Below are 18,853 nucleotides of genomic sequence, written 5' to 3' on the forward strand. Positions count from 1 at the left end.
TGTCAACTCAGCTTCAACTTGTCTTTCCATTCTGCGTAAATAATATGTGTTAACATAATGGTCGATTGCAGAAAAGTGAACGCCTTCATTTTTCCTCACTTTAAGACATCGTAAACGGTTGGTAGTTTTAGCCGCATTCTTTGTTATCTGCACTAGTCCTAAGCAGTTTTGTGCATGGGAATAGGAGTTCAAGGTATATTTGAAAGTCGATGACTCTTCAATGCAGTAGAAGCACAAGAAGACTTGTTGCTCGAAGAGTTGGCCTAGAGGATAGTAATAATGTGCCTGAGATAGCTTTGTGTGGTTGTCAGAACTGTATTACAATACGAGCGAGAGTGAATTACAATCGGTGCATCGGATCGCAGACACCTGGGGTGGAAGACAACAAGTGCGCTTACAAATAAGGCTCGCCTATTGTTGAAAGTAAAAACTTGTTCCCTCTGTAAGTATATAGACTTTATGTGTGTTATGCTATCTGTAACAGAACTGACGAGGAAAGAGATGAGTATTATTATTATCATCATCATCGTCATCATTATCATACCCACCATTTCTTCACAGATGTAGTGCTCTTACTGGTAAGATACTTCACAATCGAGATCTGCCCATTCATGAAGATCTCAGTGGCGTATATGAGTATATTCTTCTACTCGCTGAAAATCTCATTGTCAGCAATTTTGACCTGAACAAACAATAGTCCCAGGAGTGGCAAATATTCTCATCTTTGGAATTACGTGAGCTACCTTGCATATCAGGACGTGTTCAAGGTTTTGACCTACGTAGCAGAGCCTTGTCAACTCTTAACCGCATACGGGCTAAACGTGGAGTATGTGAGGGACCTGCTGTTCAAATGGATGAACATTTCATTTCCTCAGTATGAATGTGGGGATGATACACATAATGTTCAGCACATCTCTCAGGAGTGTTTTATATATATGCTTACGCAGGAGATCCGAAAGACTTCCTATTTTCAATACCTCAAAGAACTGAATATGTTTTAAATTGTAGTTCCTCTATTGTAGTTGAACTAAGATAAGATGAAGATTTATTTATAAATTGAATATTATCTTTCAAGCAATTCTTCCCATCTTATGAGGGGGTTTTCCTTCTTGAATTTCACCGTCCATTTTCGCCCGGTCTCCGGCGTCTGCAGAATGAACACGTACGGTTTGCATATCCTCTCTCTGGCAGTCCATCCACTGTTTTTTTTTTTAGCCGTTGTCCATCTGGGCTGAGTTTAAGTGCCCGCTTCAGCTCTGGCCATTTGTCTCATCTTTCTCATCCTGTCCGGAATCGGGGCAACTTTGAAACTGTTCTGACCTCGTCCTGCTCAATGCCGTTTAGTCGAGTCAGTCTCAGCGTCCATCTAAGCAGGATCTGCTTGTCTCTCCTTTTCAACCCCGCCGACAGTTTCCCGGTAGACCTTCGATTTGAGAGACAGCAAGATCTTGCGGTCACAAATCAATCAATCAATCAATCAATCAATCAATCAATCAATCAATCAATCAATCAATCAATCAATCAATCAATGATCAGCATTCAGGACTGACACCCTAGTGGTAGCAATTGTTTCCCTAGTTCTTTCTTAAACATTTTCAAAGAGCTTGGTAATTTATAGAACATTCTCAGTGATAATTTATTCCAATACTTTACTCCCCTCCCTATAAATGAACATTTCCCCCAATTTGTCCTGTTGAATTCCAACTTCATCTTCATTTTACATTTCCTATCCGCTCAAATTTATTCGTCTACTAATATCACTGCCCGCCATCTCTCCACTGACAGCTCGAAACAAACCACATAGTCGAACATCTCGTCTCTTTACTCCTAAGTCTTCCTAGCAACATTTTCGTAAACTACTTCTTTGTCGGAAATCACTCAGAAGAAATCATGCTGATTTCCTTAGATTTTTTTTTCAATTTCCCATATCAAGTAGTCCTGGTGAAGGTCCCTTACACTGGAACCTCACTCTAATTGGGTTCTCAACGGAGATGTGTATGCCCTCTCTTTTATATCCTTACTAAAATCCCTAAACACACTCATGACCATGTGAAGAGATCTGTAACCTTAGTTAACAACCTCCTTAATATTACTCCAATGAAGATCATTCCCTATGAGGTACTATCAACACAATAATTAAAACTGTGAGGATTCTTCCGCTTGGTGAAACTTACAACCTATTTTTTCATTCCATTTTTATTAATATCATACGCAACTGAAGGTAATAGTTATTTGTCAAGTGCATTAGATTAAGAAATCTCACTCCCAATTGCCGAGGCTGAGGTACAATGAAGTTTCTCACCCCTACCACAGTTTGAACAAGACCAGGAGGAGTTGCAGACACTGAGCAGGATTTCCCGGAAACAATGTCGTAGTCCTGCACGTTCTCTACAGGTGGGCACAAGTTGCACTCTTCACTAGATCTACAGGGAGTAGAGATTAGCACCTGACTTGTTTACACTCTACGAGCAGACCGCACGCTGGCATAAACAAGAAAGATTATTTATTTCAACTTTTCATGCAACTTGTCGGAATGCTGGAATTGCTCGATGATAGAATCTCACAGTACAAGATATTCGTCTATCAAAATCATCAGATTACTGTCTAACTCCACCTACGGAAAACAAATTTGTTGCTTGTATTTACATTTCATTTCATCGACGTCTAGTGTCGAACGGAGCAGAAGAAAACTTTGAATTCCTGTAGGTTAAGAATTACGTGCAAGCCAGCTACAAGTAGTTATAGCTGATTGATTTCTTTGTGGTAACCTGAGTATGCTCAGTATAAGTCAATTTTAATCACGGGCGAGTTGGCCGTGCGCGTAGAGGCGCGCGGCTGTGAGCTTGCATCCGGGAGATAGTAGGTTCGAATCCCACTATCGGCAGCCCTAAAAATGGTTTTCCGTGGTTTCCCATTTTCACACCAGGCAAATGCTGGGACTGTACCTTAATTAAGGCCACGGCCGCTTCCTTCCAACTCCTAGGCCTTTCCTGTCCCATCGTCGCCATAAGACCTATCTGTGTCGGTGCGACGTAAAGCCCATAGCAAAAAAAAATAAAAAATAATCATATCAGGTAGGCATAATGGCTCGGTGAGGGCTGCAGCAAGAATTCTGGTAAAAATACATCAGACTGAGGGGAGGGAAGACAAGTCCCTGATGCCCTACTTAATCGCTTTCGAACTCTCATATGTAACAAGTCATTTTCTGTGTTTGCCGCACGAGAACTGAACCGTTCTCCAGATGACGTCAGAGGAATACCAACCAGTGTCAGTTAAAAGAGCGTTAAGAAGTACAACAGGATGCGAGTGAGCTGTGCGGTTCTAGTCTTTCATCGATCGTGTTACTGCAATATTATTATTGTTGTTTATTTTATAATCGTGTAACTATGTATGTCTCACTAGGGTGAAATTTTATTTTACTTGATTGTGTTAGAGTAACTTTGTTTTATTTAGTAATGGCTCAAAACCGCACTATCCGCACACCTGAAGGTGGTTTTCCATGGTTTATTGTTTTCAGTCCAGGCAAATGTTGCTGGGGCTGTGCCTTAATTAAGGCCACGGTCGCTTCCTTCCCACTGCTAGCCCTTTCCTGTTCCATCATCGTCATAAGACCTATCTGTGTTCGTGCAACGTGAAGCAGAATATTGTGTTTTTGTTTATTGATCATGATTCTAATGTACAATAATTAATTTAGTGCAAGAGAAGGCCTAGTGACCTTAACTATGCAATCTGTCTATCTACTTGTAAAACTCGCAGTTCAATAATTTTAAATAACAGAATTTAATTTACAATTGGTTTCACTATGGTATCTGTCGCACTGGCACACATAGGTCTTATGGCGACGATGAAATAGGAAAGGCTTCCGAGGGTGCTCGGAACCACTATCTTTCGAATGCAAACTGACAGCTGCGTGCCCCTAATCGCACGGCCAATTTTCCCGGTGAGAATTTAATTTAAACTAAAATTAATTAAATTTTCTTTCACTTGAGGTCTTGTTTAAGTCATTTGTTAGTTCGATTAGCTGTTTCCTTACATGTTGCTTTCCATGTTAGTTTGTTTGCTTACCTTATTGTTTCTTTGTATATTGTATCCTTCCGTGTGTGTTTGTATTTATCCATCCATCCTTACTTTCATCCCTGGTTGACTGTTTCCATCAATCCTCACTTCTTCCTTGGTCGTTCTTTGTTTCTCTGAGTTCTTTTATCATTTTTTTATTTGCTAACGGCCGTAGCCGTGTTGAAACACCGGATCCCGTGAGATCTCCGAAGTTAAGCAACATTGGGCGTGGTCAGGAGTTGGATGGGTTGCCACGCGCTGTTGGTGGGGGGTAAGGGAATGGAGGAGCGGAAAGGAACTGGCCACCCTACCGCACGTAAACTCCGGCTCAGCAACACCTCTGCGGAGGTTCGGACCTGCCTTCGGGCAGAATAACCCTTACCTACCTTTTATTTGCTTGTATCCATTATTTCTTAATCGCTTGTTCGCATGTTTGTTTGGTGCCATTTTTATTTGCTTGCTATTTCTTGCTCCCTTTGTTTTCGGCTGTTTGTCATCCAAGAAATTGTATCCTTGCTCGAGTGAACGGAAATGAAACGAAAATCCTCACACAACATGTGCGTTGCAATTTGCCACGTACCGCACTGTTAATGCTCTGACGCTTGCGTATGTATTTGAAACGAGTTACAGCTTTGATTTGGAAGGTCATCTGCATATTAACTACAGTCCCAGCATTCTTTTAGGAATGAGGTGGTTAGGCAGCGAAAATCACTTCCAGGAATTGTTTCCTTCAATTACTTCAACTGGACATTCTTGTCTGTTTCTAAATATATTGTTTGTAGGTAACAAAGTTTCAACTACAAACATATATAAATTAGTTATATTACCGGGAATTGGAGCCGGACCTATAAAGGAGTAAGTTCTCATCCTAATATAGCTCAACAAAGTGGCTGTTCTCTGCGCCACTATGATATCTGGAGGTATACGTTTTTAGGCTAAATTGCTGGAACTTCGTGGTGTATTCATGGAATGGATGCGGAGACAGATATAGGTGAAACTACTTGTTTACCAGTCTTTTTTTATAGAGCAGAACACCAAGGTGAGTCCTACTTATCGTATCTTTCCCAAGGCGAGAAGTGTTTGAAGGAAGCGAAGCACAAGACGCGCCGACGCGACTGATCCAAATTCTATTACGCCACTCCACGCTACACGGCAGCTACCGTGAGAAGTGGGCGGGCCTACCTCACTTCACCCACAACGGGAGCCTTGATCCTTGCTTTGAATAGCGCCTCAACTCCTTCATCTGTTACATCCGCGTGCAATTACCCTACCAAAAATGTAGTACTACTTAATAAGGTCGGATTTCGAAACGGCCGGCCCTCGCTCGGAACAGTTGCAGCCTTTGATGGAGCGGTGTGCTCAGACTCAACGCGATCGTGATCACATTGTACCCGAAGGTTAGCTCATTCTTTGTGGTAAAGGCCATTGAGTAGCGTGAAATCAATTAGGGAATTATCATCTCTCATTCATACATCTGTCAAGAGTAAGGCTACAGATCAAGGTAAATAATCCATTAGCGATTATTACAAAATAATAATCCAGTTCTTTTCATTTCCAGATGCCAGTTTCTTATGGCAAGTCGTTAACAGACTCCGTAAATGGTCCCGCTTAGATTCACTCTCAAATGACTGAGAAATTCGCAAACGCGACCGATACTTCTTAAATGGCTTGTGGTTTCATATTGAACGTTGTTTACAGCAGAAAAGCGTACCATGTCGTACATAGAGCTAACCTACCTATGTATAACGATTAGCACCGAGGTTACGGATAATATAAGTTTTTATCTTCCACTACTACATGAGGACATAGAGATAACCACTCTTATCACACTTAGTACTGAGGTTAGGGTGGTTGCTACTGAATAAAGACAAAGACGGTCTACCGCCCTCTAATTTTGGGTACTATTAAGCTCTTCCTTACTAGCAATGTTTGTTTATTGAGGTGTCTCTGATTCCTTATGTAGAAAAAAACAGATGATTTTTCATCATCTACGTAATATAGTTCCTGTTTAAGGACGAATATATTGAGCTATTTATTCGTGTTTGTCGAATATCCTTCTAAAGAATTAACCACTTCAATGCTGACAGTCGAGCGCTTTTATGTGTAATAAATTACCATTCTAATTCCCGAGTCTTGCCAACTTCAATGAGGCGGCTTATTACAGTCCGTAGATAATATCTTTATTGTTATTAGCAATACAGAACAAGCTGCAGAAAGAGGCGGAGTTCAACTTGAGGTAAATTTTATAGCGTCCGGTTCTCTACCGAACGCAGCAACTGTTGATAAAAAAGGACGGTTCTAATATTGTGCCGTGGCAATATATTAATTACATGTATGATGTTTTGGAGAATCCGGGAACGGGACTGACAACCTTCGCAGCGTAATATGTAGCACTGCTATATGCCTTCCACGAGAGCCCGAGTGCAATTTCTGGTACTATCAGAATTATAAAATTGCCAGAATTGCTGGTATGTAATTAAAAAATTTCATGCAGCTCGCCTCCAGTAGGGGTGTGCCTGAAAACAGCTGCACCGTCTCGGGACGAGGACAAGATTTTACTCTCCATTAGAAATACAATAACGTTGAAAATATTGGACTACTTTCAAACAAAGCTATAGTTGCGTAATATTCCTCTGCCTAAATGTATGAGGAAATGAGCTTTAATTTGATTGCTATGGGAAAGTTGAATCATTGCCAATGAGGAGTGCCTCAGGGTTCAGATTTTACTCCCACAGTTTTAGTGTTCTTCTATGGACATTTTATATTTCGTATCGAAATGTTAGTGAAAGTTCGGCTCCTTGGCTGAATAGTCTGCGTCGTGTCTTTTGGTTCAAAGTGTTCCGATCTCGATTCCCGGCTGAGTCTAGGACTTAGATATATCAGCCAAATTCTCTAGGGTGGACACTCTGGGTGTTTATCTTTTCAACCACCACAGAAACCTGTAATAGTGACTACATCCCTATACTTAGGGCTAGCGGTAAGAAGGACATCCATCTGTAAAACAGGATGCGACTCCACCAGGCTGTGGGAAAAGAGGCAGAAACAAGAAGAAGACGTCTTCCTGAAATTAACAGAATTAAAATTTTTCCGTTCCAATGAATTGACAGTGTGTTTTTTCACGGAATGAAGGTCTGCTTTTCTTAATTTATTTTCTTTGCGGTTGATGATTTAGTCCATATTGCTTTTGTTTGCTGTTTGCGTAAAGTCGTACTTGTGCATAGTATAGGTTTCGGAGACTCTGGGATAGCGACAGCCTTGGATTGGAAGGAAAATGACCGTGGCCTTGGTTGGAATGGCTCGACCATTTATTTATTGGAAAAATGAAAAAGCAATCCGTGTCACTGAGTCAGCTTACTCGGTGGTCGTTATTATCTTCAGTTTTTGTGGGAAAACAGGCCAATGAAATGTAATGATAAAGAGTGCAGCGGATTTCTGATTTACGATTTGAATAAATTAATAGATGATAAGTTCCTTGTAGAGCAACTTCACTATTAATAAATCAAGAGAATTTCAGACACCTGTCACGGGTGGCGGAAAATAACAAAATATGCACCGCGTTGGCGGTCTGCATTTCAGTTGACTTAGCAGACGCCTGGGACAGATATAACACGTGAATACTCAGCATACAAACCACAGCTCGTTGGTATTTGCCAGTTTCTGCAATATTTAATTTGCTACTCTGTCTCAGATAGTGATGCCCAATTTTTCTCAATATCTTTTTTATCAATACATGTGATTTTTAGAAAACGTAGATACAGTGTGATACCAAAGCGCAATATTGTAACTTCCAATGTTCAAAGTCCTAATCACAAAACTGTACCCTTTCGTCGTGTTTCCACATAATACAATACAATCTGGTCATTAAATTGACACACTATTCTTACACGGTGGAATCAGTTTCTCCTAGACGGCTAAGAAATTTTAAAACTTTAAATTTGCACACAATTTGTTAAAAGTTGGCACCATTGTGAAGTAGCATATGTTCAAGAGGATATGAATACCGTGGCTTATTGCTACAATTGTCCCTATTAGCAAGAGGTTAGGGTCGTAGTATGCAGTACTTTCTGCGTGCTGTTGACAAGTGGTTTCCCAGCAAGTGGCGAGATGAGTATGTTAGTAGTTTATGAGATGCTCCAGGGTTATAGAGGTCAACTTTCCAAGTGCTTTAACCCCATCGACCTCTAGAGGGTCGGAGTAAATTCCTCGACCTTCATCCGTTTGATGTAGTAGTATCAGCCCGGTAAGGAGCTGTTTGAATCCTGCAGAATCATTGGGTAGTCAACGTTCAGACACATAATGGTGCTCCAGTCAGACAAGGAACTCTCTGAATCCTTCAGAATATTTGAAGAGTCAAAGTTCAATAGTTAGATTTTAAGTCGCTTTTTGCACTTATCCTGTAATTTCGTCCAATTCTGTTGAAAGGTGGGAAAGTACTGCCCCTTCCAAACACACACCTACGGTATGATTTTCAGTCAATACAAGGTTGGGGTGTATTTCGTAAAAGCTTTCATGAACCTCTTTCAAATCATCAGGACGCGTTTTGTATTATTAGATTTAACCATATTGTTGGAGCTCAGGCTTCCTCCTGCACAAAGTATTTTAAAAATGCGTGGTAAAGAAGAAAAGTTGTCGATTTCCCTGTAAAAAATCAAATGTTCATAAATATGTCTCTAGAAACAGGTGAGAGCAAGACAATCCACATGAGATTTTAGAAATGGTGGAAGACAATCCAAAAATGAAATAATACAGTTCAAAGGGAGGTACTTCGAACGAGCCCTCACTTATAGAAATCTGGGAATTACTCTTCAGACAACAGGTAGCTCTTTCACATTACATATCAAACAAAAGGCGGTTGCTACCAATCAAAGCTATTCACAGAATTCAGGTCCTAGATAAACTTTGAACTGTTCCATGCAGCCCGAATCATTTTGTTATGGGATTCATCTGATTTGGGAAAAATGGTCGCTAGCGGATGAAAGGACTATTGAGAAAGTCAAAAGAAAATGCCTGAAGAGATAAGAGATCATAGTCCAGATTAGGTAGTGTATATGCTGACTAAGGTGTCTTTCTTCATCGAAGATTTGAAATTTAAGTTGTTTCTCCCAACTACAAGACAACGCACACACATTATTGAAGAAAGGACGAAGAAAAATGAAGAAATCAGTCTTAAATATTATTCAACTGACGCCATGATGGAGAGAAAATGGACGGGTTCAATCCAGAAGCTGAGACAAGTGCAAACAAGAATGTCTATGCACGAGTTTCCCGCATGATAACATACAGTGAAAGACGATGCCATGTGTACACTATGCGGCGAAGAATATCACATCCAAAGACACAAGAAAAGAACTAAAACGTTGAATGAATACAGAAAAGAATAGTAGCTACTGTAGAATTTTATGTTTTCCTCTTAATGCACTGAATTGGCTGCAATACACATTTTATATGTCTTTCGGCCATGGCCATCTGTCAAGGGTTGTTAATTTCAGATGTCGGCACAGTTGCTAGGTAACATTGTCTGGCTACCCGTCCATACTTTACAGTTCTCCAAGTACTGTTGCTAGGTTACACTTCCGTCACACATTGTTTTCGTTATATACGCTATTTCGTTACACAAATATTCTGAATGGCCCCCAGCTGTAACACACATTTATGTCAAAATAACAGTGGTCGAGAAATTAATAAATTCTGAGGAAGGCATTCTACTGGTACTCTGTCAAAGGAAGTACATCTTGCTCAATTTTTTTGTTGTGTGCGTGAGCATCTAATTGCATGTTAACCTGATCAGTGAAAAGGTAAAGGCGAGTTGATTGCTCTGACTCCACGATCAAGTGATTCAAACCCTTTGGACTTCTTTGTGATGGGGGAATTAAAGTTTTTGTTTATGGGACTGGTGTGGAGATGAAGCAACATTTCATGGACGATTTGTGTAGACTTGTCAAACGATGTGTTCAAGAGGACGCAATAAGGTGATAAGTAGAAACCCGTAGTGTGGTAGGGTGGGGACATTTGGAACATAACTAGCAAGTTAAGAGTGCATCTTCTTATTTCGTTTCACCCTCTTTGGGGTACGTTGAATCAGTCATCTCTCTGCGTGTTGTTCTTTTCTTAGTGCCCAGCATTTCTTAATTCCTTCTGATCATCGTTTCCTCTCATATTTCGAGATAATAGATTTGGATTTTAATGTAGATTTGTCTCGGAACCTTATTTTTTTCGTCTGTTGATATTACTTTAGCTGTTCGATCGAATAATGAATTTTCTGTAATTTTTAATTCTAGTTTGTGTTTCAGTTTCTTTAAACCAGCTGGGTTTTGTTTTGCTGTTACGGAAGAAGTCAAAGATATCTTTGGTTAATCTAGAGTTCTTTCTGAGAAGATGACCGTAAAAATATGTCCTGCTTTCGCATAGTATCTGAGAGTTTTTCAATTTCCTTAAAGAGTGTTTCATTTTTGATGTATATTATCTTATTATCCTGATATTTTGAACATGTTGTTTTTTAAAATGTTCCTTTCTTTTAGCTCGAGTTTCTCCATCTGGCCTTTGAAATTCATGTTGCATCAATACAGGAAATTAAAACTAAATTTTTCAAATTGTTATTCCTGTTTAGGATATTTCAGAGTCTAATACCTCAACGATTACTAATTCCACGATTTCTTTTCTACCTACGAGGAATCTAAACTGTGCATTATGTCGCCGTGGATGTGAACCACTCTGCATATACATTCTATTTCACCTTACATGGTACATACGAGTACAATATTTTTAAAATCTGTTCTGCACAGCGATGAGAACTTGGTATTCAGATATAGTATAGTCTGATACGCTCCCATATCTGGATCGGTCGTGAGGCTTACCATTGAAATCAGAAGAACTTCACTGTGAGCTCACGAAGATCGTATTTACGACATCATTCCGTCAAGTACGGGAGACAAGAGCCGCTGTGACGACCTCTGCACCACAAAGAGGACGACTTGTTCCATCAGAATTCACCTTCCACGACAGTGCGGTCCGTTTCGTGATACGGAACAGCTGTGGAATGCGTGCAATACAATGTAACCCCGTAGATTTTCTATTTAAAATAGGAGCTTTGTTTCTTTAACTGGTACACATACGATACGTAACTTTCTAGATCAGCCTTCCTTTACCAGAGCCTGGATGTATGAGTAGGCGATATTTAAAAAATAGACACTTCAGTTTTCTAAAGAGGCATTTTGAAATAGTGCCAGTTATTATTAATACATACGTAAGAATAAAAAAATCGTACACGTTCGACATAAATACATCTTAGAGCTGCGGGCTTATACAAATATTTGTATAACGAAAAAGCGTTATGTAACTAAATGTCTGGGGGTAGTGTAACCAAGCAACCGTGCAGGCTGTGATGTACAGTTTGGATGGATGGTCAATGTAACCTACCAACCGTGCAGGCTGTGATGTAAGGTATGGGTGGATATTCAGACAATGTAACCTACCAACCGTGCAGGCTGTGATGTACAGTTTGGATGGATGGTCAATGTAACCTACCAACCGTGCAGGCTGTGATGTAAGGTATGGGTGGATATTCAGACAATGTAACCTACCAACCGTGCAGGCTGTGATGTAAGGTATGGGTGGATATTCAGACAATGTTACCTAGCAACCGTGCAGGCTGTGATGTAAGGTGTGGATGGATAGCAAGACAATGTAACCTAGCAACCGTGCAGGCTGTGATGTAAGGTATGGATGGATGGTCAGACAATGTAACCTAGCAACCGTGCAGGCTGTGATGTAAGGTGTGGGTGGATATTCAGACAATGTTACCTAGCAACCGTGCAGGCTGTGATGTAAGGTGTGGATGGATAGCAAGACAATGTAACCTAGCAACCGTGCAGGCTGTGATGTAAGGTATGGATGGATGGTCAGACAATGTAACCTAGCAACCGTGCAGGCTGTGATGTAAGGTATGGATGGATGGTCAGACAATGTTACCTAGCAACCGTGCAGGCTGTGATGTAAGGTATGGGTGGATATTCAGACAATGTTACCTAGCAACCGTGCAGGCTGTGATGTAAGGTGTGGATGGATAGCAAGACAATGTAACCTAGCAACCGTGCAGGCTGTGATGTAAGGTATGGATGGATGGTCAGACAATGTAACCTAGCAACCGTGCAGGCTGTGATGTAAGGTATGGATGGATGGTCAGACAATGTTACCTAGCAACCGTGCAGGCTGTGATGTAAGGTATGGGTGGATATTCAGACAATGTTACCTAGCAACCGTGCAGGCTGTGATGTAAGGTGTGGATGGATAGCAAGACAATGTAACCTAGCAACCGTGCAGGCTGTGATGTAAGGTATGGATGGATGGTCAGACAATGTAACCTAGCAACCGTGCAGGCTGTGATGTAAGGTATGGGTGGATATTCAGACAATGTTACCTAGCAACCGTGCAGGCTGTGATGTAAGGTGTGGATGGATAGCAAGACAATGTAACCTAGCAACCGTGCAGGCTGTGATGTAAGGTATGGATGGATGGTCAGACAATGTAACCTAGCAACCGTGCAGGCTGTGATGTAAGGTATGGATGGATGGTCAGACAATGTTACCTAGCAACCGTGCAGGCTGTGATGTAAGGTATGGGTGGATATTCAGACAATGTTACCTAGCAACCGTGCAGGCTGTGATGTAAGGTGTGGATGGATAGCAAGACAATGTAACCTAGCAACCGTGCAGGCTGTGATGTAAGGTATGGATGGATGGTCAGACAATGTAACCTAGCAACCGTGCAGGCTGTGATGTAAGGTATGGATGGATGGTCAGACAATGTTACCTAGCAACCGTGCAGGCTGTGATGTAAAGTATGGATGGATGGTCAGAATATGCTTCCTAGCAACCGTGCAGGCTGTGATGTAAGGTATGGATGGATAGCAAGACAATGTAACCTAGCAACCGTGCAGGCTGTGATGTAAGGTATGGATGGATGGTCAGACAATGTTACCTAACAACCGTGCAGGCTGTGATGTAAGGTATGGGTGGATGGTCAGACAATGTAACCTAGCAACCGTGCAGGCTGTGATGTAAAGTATGGATGGATGGTCAAACAATGTTTCCTAACAACCGTGCAGGCTGTGCCGTAAGGTATGGATGGATGGTCAGACAATGTAACCTAGCAACCGTGCAGGCTGTGGTGTAAGGTATGGATGGATGGTCAGACAATGTAACCTAGCAACCGTGCAGGCTGTGACGTAAAGTGTGGATGGATGGTCAAACAATGTTTCCTAACAACCGTGCAGGCTGTGATGTAAGGTATGGATGGATGGTCAGACAATGTAACCTAGCAACCGTGCAGGCTGTGATGTAAGGTATGGGTGGATGGTCAGACAGTGTTACCTAACAACCGTGCAGGCTGTGGTGTAAGGTATAGATGGATGCCCACGACCGACAGACATATTTATGAGCATTTGATTTCCGCAGAGGGATTTATGACACCATTTTATGTATTTACACCAGCAACAGCCGTTTCGTAAAGATCTCTGTTATCGAAATCACACTCTTTTCAGATGTAATTTATTTCTCTGTACTACAAGGGGTTTCTTATACATTTCAATTAGTTGTTTACTTTGCTTGAATTGGTCTTCGATAGGAAGGGCTCTCGGTTCAATTTACGGCCGGTCGTAGGATTTTAACTGCGTTAAATTCATTCCCCTAGTTCGGTGACTGAGTATTTGTGTTCTCGTACGTACACCAGAGATCACCAGAGTAAAGCGCAATAGTGAGTACACCCTTCTATATTGGGTTTACGTCAGAAAGGACATCGGGCTTAAATCCGAAACAAATTCACTTCAAGTGTCGATATCAAGAAACCGGAGAAAAGACCAAGAAAATCTTTCTACTTTTTGTCATTTGTTAATTTGATCAAGTGAGTTTGTTGTTTGCTTGTATATTCATAAATGTGCACATTTCATCTCTTATTCCTTAGCCTGATTTTCTTAAAAGATTAAGTGTTTTGTTTCGTTGCTTCTGTAATTTTGTATTTCTGTTTTTTTCTTACTTTGTTTTATCGATTAATGAACTAAATAGTTGTCTTATTTTTACTGTAATTGATTTGTTAACGTTTTTTTTCATTTTTTAGTTTACTTATTTTGTTTCACATGTAGTTTGTTAGTTTGTGTTGTGTTGTTGTGCGTCTCAGAATGTTGAGCCCGTTGTTTTGACACGGTAGCTGTTTTTTTTAACGAATGCGGCCCACATCACAGTTATTGCACACCTGCTCGCACCGACCACTTTCTTCTGATGAACCAGATAACTTGACAGATCAAGAGAGCCGCGCGTACTCTCGTGATGTATAGTAACAGAATTTAAGAGAAAGTGTAGTTATCATTATATTTTATAGCCATGCAGTATTAAAATTCACGGTTGGTAGACTTCGTCCTATAGCTGCGAATTCGCCGAGAACACTATGCATGGGAAACACATCTGTCTGTTCCCAATTCCAACTGATATTAAATCGTTCAGATGTATCTTAGATATATAAGCAGTGTGTTTTCAGAAGGTGCTATTTCTACGTCACTTTTGTTTTAGTATTTTGTCCATTTACATTGAAGTAGTTGATCACTATCGAATGCCACGTGTAGGGCTCGGAAGTTGAGAAAAAGTTCTTTCTTTCTTTCTTTCTCGAGTGTACTAAGACGAGGTCCCACCGGAAGAGTTGGCCGTGCCGTTAGGAGCGTGCGGCTCGGAGATAGTGGGTTGGAATCCCACTGTCGGCAACCCTGAAGATGGTTTTCCGTAGTTTCCAATTTTCACACCAGGCAAATGCTGGGGATGTACCTTAATTAAGGCTACGGCCGCTTCCTTGCAAATCCTAAGCCTTTCCTATCCCATCGTCGCCATAAGACCTATCTGTGTTGGTGCGACGTAAAGCAAAGACAAGGCCCAGCATAATATACGTTCATTCTGAATTATTGTAGGCCAGAAAATGGTGAGGTTTATTATCCTCTTTGCTTTTATCGGCCTCTTTTGGCTTTAATGCCATTTTTAGCCTTTTTATAAGGTTTTAAAGGATTTTTTGCAACTTCACCTTATTTTGACTACATTTATACTGCCCATTCTTAGTTCCAATTATCATTAGTTCCTCCATCATCTCTTAAACCTCTCTTCTGTAGTAAGAGTGAAAATGAAAAGAAAAAACTAATGAAAAAACAGGGGTGTCAAAGTATGAGCAAGATATTTAAAGGCGAAAATTTTCATGGGAGTATTTTTGAGGAGGAAGATCTCAGTTTCTTCAAGTATGAACCCTTAACATCCGTTGATGTGGAGACAAGTTTTTAGGTCCTTTCGTGGGTATTTCTACGTCTTTTTTACAGGTCTTCAAATTCAGAGCTCTAGTCGTGAGCAGTCCAGACCAGAAAGATACAATTCCTTAGAAGTAGAACCATACCCGTTCTATGTGCCTTGTATTATACCTTCCCTTGCGTTTTCCACAATCTTTTGATCAGACACTCCTAATATGTAAACTATTATTAGTCTAATAACCAGAACCCGGATGTTTTAAGCGGTAATAGGTTGGAATGCAAACCAACTTACCTTGTAGCAAGTGTCGTATACCCGCTGTTCCGAAATGTAGCGAGGGTAACATAGAACGTAGGGGCTCTAGTAGGCCGGAACCCTAATATCTATGCAAATCTCGTAGCACAACTCTTATTCGGGTAGACTATACCTGTCATTTGCTTTATTCAGTTTCAAGGGAAGGGTTCTTTCTGGTTTAGATTTCAAATCATGGTCCACAAACTTGTGAGCGCCGGCGGCTCTGTGCGTGCAGGAATCGTTAGCCGAGAACTTGTCACCGCCAAACGGACCGCGTCCTTCCCTTTTAGGAGCAGGTTCTGGCTGGCGCGTGGTGCAATTTCTCTGTCAGCGATCACATCAAAGAGTACTCATTACACTACCTTGTAATTTGTTTAATATCGCGAGAAACAAAAACCTTGATCGGCCCTCAAGCGCCGTGCTCCTTCTACAACTTCATCCAGCGTTTGCCGTTTATATTTTAGTTTTCGTTTAGTCTGAAATTGTCGTGTGTGATTTCTTGGAAATTATTCGTTCAGGGTTTCACAAACTTGTTGGGTGTGAGGCAGTGGATGGCAGCCGCTTGACATCAATTCTTTCAGTTTGATTTCATTTCTTCGCTAGCTCATTCTAGGAAACGTTATTACAATGCTTTGTCTCCGTATCCTAGGATCGCTAGTTCAAGTACGGCACTGTCAGTCGAATTATTGAATGGCGGAAATAAATAAAACATTGAAAATCAAAAGAGGGAAATACTCAGAAAAATCCTAGAACCAAACTGAAAAAATGGAATTTAGATGAAAAAAGAATTCTGAGGAAATTTATCAAATCAGCGAAAAAATACAATACAGTGTCGCGCATCTGTGAGTCGGGAGTAAGTGGATTCGAACTCCAGTGTCGGCAGCCGTAAAGATGGTTTTCCGTGGTTTCCCATTTTCACACAGGCAAATGTTAGGGCCGTAAAGCAAATTGTGAATTAAATTCTGTTATATAAATTTCTGAATTGCGAGTTTTACAAGAAGATATATTCATTGCCATAGTTAAGGTCATTATGCCGATACTTGCTTTTTTAGTGTGTAGCCTTACGTGGCGACTTATGTAAAATAAATCTCTATCAATGCAAAAATCAGACACTACAACAAGGTGGAAAAACCAAAGTGCGTATAGCTTCGATGTGTTAGTGCGACGTTGAACACAAACAAATCTTGGGTGCGCGTGAGAAATATGATATGCACATAAACTGTATAGAAAGATTGAAAGAATAACGGATAGATTTACAAAAAAAGAAACTCGCGTTTTACGGATACTTCGTAAGAATTTGTAACAATAGGCTAACCAAGAGACTATTCAACCATTCAACAACAACCCAAAGACAAAATGCACCTGGATACGAGACAGACGTAAAACAAATTATTAGAAAAAAAAAAGAAAAATTACAAATTCGTTTTGAAAAACGACTCTTAAAATTCTACGGACTTCTAAATCTTGCACTACCCTTTAAAAACCCACAACAGTTGGTTGGTAGAAATAAACAGAGATCTGCCAGAAATTGGCATCACCGAAGAAATCATTCAAGATAGAAAAATGAATGCGAGTGTTCGAAGGTTAAGAAAGTTCTTGGTTTTGTGTTGTAAATAACAACTATCTTACAAAATGTGAAGTTCCATAAAGCCAGTGGCAAAAATTGTTGGTGTGTTTCCGCATATATTTTTTCGGAAGATCTGAGACCGATGGGTATCCCAGAAAATACTGGGTGGGCAAAATAAAGCTGGCGCGGAAATATTTATACGACTGATGCGGAAAATACTGAAAACCGCATGCCCTGTTACGAGTACGTCGGAAGAGCAGACGTGTTCAGTGATCACTTGAATGGTGCTCACGATAAAAGAGGGCGTGTTCATTGTCGAGTGGATTCGTGAAGAAACTGTGCGAAACTGTTTGCGCAAGAGATTAAGACTGGAAGTGTTTTGGCACAATGTCCAACAAAGTCTGCAATGCAAAACTTAATGTCAAAACGGCGTCAAACGGGCTCTGTAGCGAATAAAAACCGTAACTATCCGAAAAGAGTTCGAACACCAGACAGCATTGCTGGAATGAAAGCGACCCTGAAGCGAAGTCCAAAGAAATCTCAACAATGTCGTTAAGGGATCGTCGTGTCGAAAAGTTATAAAACATCGACAGTTACAGCGCTTCAGGCAAGCAAGTCAATGTTGAAAACACCCTAGGGATATGAGCTACGAATTTTAGGTAAATAAAATATTATAAAGTATGACAATATATTCTTTATTTATTCCTAAAAATGACAAACCTTTTCATATTCATCGTTATCCGATCGATTAGATTACCAGTTTCTCTTTCTTTTACAACTACGAACGCTAATGTGAGTCAATGCAGAGTTTTACTTAAGCCCTTATAACTACATTCGGTATGGGCAATTTTCAGAAAATCAAAAAACTCCTGAGGGTATTGAACCAAAGAACACATTAAAGAAAGAATTCTGTACATAAGAAAGATTTTCAATATTAAAAGGATCTGCATATGTGTCCTTACAAATTTACTGCTATGCGCGGGTTAAAATGTCCAGAGGAACCTTCCCGTGTTGTGCATGCGGAAGATGCGCACGCTCACATGTGACAGCAACCGATTGATGCACCAAAAACACGGTTTCCAGCATTTCCTGTAAATATTTTCCGTGCTCGTTTTATTTTGTCTACCCTGTATAATTTTTAGACGGATGATCTAGATTTTGTATTCGAAAACAGAAGGGAGCGTCTATCTGAATTCTGAAGAGTGAAGGAAGTAATGAGATACTCACAGGATGTCAAAGCCGGCAGATCATCAAGATATAGACATTGAAAATCAGTCTTTAGGTGTTCAACTCGAATATGTATATAATACTGTAAAGATGGGAGTTATGTTACATTCAGACGGAGCCCAGACAAACCTCTGAACAAAGCTATGTTGGGAACATCTTACAGCCTGCAGAACAGTTTGATGGATCTTCCGGGACTGATATGTGCGGCCTTGGACCGGGAGGACCGCTATAGCTGAAGGTCCTCTGGGTGGTCGAAGTATGACCTCATGCTGGCTCAAGGAGAGAGACTGTTAGCGGTAATTTTCTGTAAGCTATCATGGATTATCGATCCGGCATATCTAATCGAGAGGTACCCAGTAATTTGGTGGATCCTTGCAGGACGGAGATGATGTCGTCACTAGCTGAGCGGGGCCTGCCTGAGGGCAGATTCTGGTACCCT

The sequence above is a fragment of the Anabrus simplex genome, chromosome 14 (assembly GCF_040414725.1).
Source record: "Anabrus simplex isolate iqAnaSimp1 chromosome 14, ASM4041472v1, whole genome shotgun sequence".
NCBI lineage: Eukaryota > Metazoa > Arthropoda > Insecta > Orthoptera > Tettigoniidae > Anabrus > Anabrus simplex.